General features: G+C 33.9%; 1 protein-coding gene across 1 annotated transcript in view; it reads left to right on the forward strand.

The window, feature by feature from the left end:
• Positions 1-2845, forward strand: part of Smp_163750 (putative otoferlin) — a gene marked incomplete at both ends in the record, with an annotated part of 111382 nt that overhangs the window by 8625 nt on the left and 99912 nt on the right. The gene's annotated exons all lie outside the window — the stretch shown is intronic.

Genomic DNA, 2845 nt, shown 5'->3' on the forward strand with positions numbered 1-2845 from the left:
AATTCACTCACTATTTGAGTACATCCATTGAAACATTGGAAACAGTTGAAATGAACCGTGAATGACTGGATTTGACAGGCAATAAATAAGTCATCATGGATAATTGAAGTCACAATCTCATTCTGCTTGTTGGAAAATGAATGCAGAGATTTATCATCATTTCAGGTTTAAGTGGAACTTGACAAACAGTCTGTGTTCCAAAATAAATGAATTGTGTTCTACATTGGTGACAAATCCATTGCTGTACACAGAATATGTCATGAGTACTGAGTGTCCATTGTTTCAAATTGAGTTATACTATCCATCTTTGCTTATAATGCTTGTGAATTAAGGCTATATCGAGGCAATACGCACAGTATGCACATATGACAATTAGAGACTGACCAGTTGCAATCCTAAGCATCAATGGAAAGATTCAAACAAACAATACTAAGTGAATTTAAAGGTCACATCTATATTTGAATTAATGGTCCGTTTTTTTAAAAATTCGAAGTGAAGACTTTGTTTTAATTGATGACTGTTCTGTCGTTACTATGCTACTGATATCTACTCTTCTGATAAATGACTCTGACCAGCTACTTGATTGGACATCTCTCACCAATCATGTCACCTATATCCGATTGGCCCAGAGCATCACTTAGCATAATTGTAATGCAAAGAAAATGAAAGTTACACTGTTGGAGAGATTAGTTAACATTATCAAGTCCGTGAAACATTATGGATTAATTTGAAGTCGTACAATTGAATATTGACCCAGTGAGACCTGAATGTCTATGGTTTAATCCCCTTTGGTATTTCTGGTGCACACTGCTAAGGAATCTCGTGTCAGGCTGAAGCAGTTGCGTAATCCTCTGTATAACTGAGATCAATCTGTGACCAGTATCACCTATAAATTAAACCAATCTTCGCAAAATATCTTCAAATGAAACTATTTTTGTTACTGATATTTTAATTTCGCTGGGTGTGACATTGAGTGACACAGATTCCAATCCTTATGAAGGAACATCGATTCTATTAAGACTGCATATAGATTTTGAATGTCGTTTAACATTAAACTGTGGTTCAAGGCTTTCTGTTTACTATCTGTAATGATCTGACATCCTAAGTGTGTATCTTCATAACAAGCAACTGAATGAATAAACAGATGGTCATTGTGGTTACAGAATATGAAATTGGGCATATTCTGTTCATTTATTATACAATATACCAAGTAAGGAAATTAGCATAACACTTCTCACAATCATACAAACCAACTTTAATAAAGCAAAATGAGATTTCAGTGGTGAAAATTTACTTTTCAACCAAACAATTCACTGAAGTTGAGACATTTTACATCCACCTATTCAAGCCTGAACTCTATATGCTGAAAGATTACGTAAAATCATACATCCTTCTTTGACCTTAGTAGCCGTTCCAGTATGTTTTGGTTCACTTTTATTATTTGATTTCTGTCATTATATTCTCTTACATTGAATTCTTGAACCAGTCAAGTTAAAAAAACTATTGAAAACTCAGAAGCACTGGAATGCTTTTTCGTCCTACTATGAGACTTCTCAGCAGTTCGCATCCACGATCCTATACACGGGAATAGAACTGGGGACCTTCGGTTTCGAGAGTATCAGGGAAACATGTTTCTTGTGATCTAGTTTACGCAGTTTATCCATTGATTAGTTGTATAGTAGATATTTTTTTATCATTTTCGGACATTTTAGTTGCAAGATATTACCAATGTTTACTTAGTTAATCATAAAATACAAACTATCTAACATTGTCCTTTTAATTTAGTACAAAAATATACGATGCTCTATCTTAAACCGCATTGGTTCATTCCTAGTTGTCAGTATAATATACTTTCACATTCATCCTTTATTATTCCAGTCACGTTTTTGCATATGCCTGTTTCGAACGGCAAGAATGAAAGTGTTAACAAAGATGTTTGTGAGTTTTCCAACAGAATAAGAGTATACTGCAAAAAGGGTTAAAGAAATTTTTCTGAATTTATTTTTCATATAACTGACTGATCTTAGTTAGACAACCATTAAAAACGAGTAAGTACTGACTAAATGTTTCGCTCTATTTGAGGGATTCCTTAGCAGTGTGCATTCACAACCTCGATATCAGTGATCGAACTCAGGACCTACGGTCTTGTGCATGACCGATAAATTCTAGATATCTCAGCCCGAATTCAGTATTTCACATATTTGACTTTCATCAGTTCGTAATATCATGTAATCATCTAATATCTAATAACAATTTACACTTGATATGGTTGAACTCCACTAGTCATAGCTTCTCACTAGAATATCGGAATTTCCTCTCGAAATTAGTCACTAATGAGCACCTGATCAACAACTATAAACAGTTTATGGATATTTTTCTGGATTTTATAGCCAACATCAGCGACTGATTTTAGTCAAACTTTGATCATTAACCTGTAGAAGTCTAGACAAGCTTGGTGGAGAAAACGTCAGAATTAATTTAAGTTTTAATAGCTGATATTATTTCAAACAAGCAAACGGTACTTGGTTCGAGTCCCAGAGTGAACATCAACTCTGGGATACAGGTACATCTAACTGATGAGCATCAAAAAAGGATGAAACACACGTTCTGGATTCCACTGCTAGCCACCACCATTCTCTGCTTATTTCAATGATAGTTTTCATAAATAATACCTTTTACATATTTAACAATCGATTTCTGTCAAACTATTCGTATAAATATTGGTAAGTATTCATAAGTTTGGTTTCTACTAGTGTGAATCTAACTATCATTTAACTTTATTCTTCAAAATATTATAGTTGAAATCATGAGTTAGTTGAAGCTAGATCATCATGGGAAACCTGGA

This window comes from Schistosoma mansoni, chromosome W (assembly GCF_000237925.1).
Source record: "Schistosoma mansoni strain Puerto Rico chromosome W, complete genome".
NCBI lineage: Eukaryota > Metazoa > Platyhelminthes > Trematoda > Strigeidida > Schistosomatidae > Schistosoma > Schistosoma mansoni.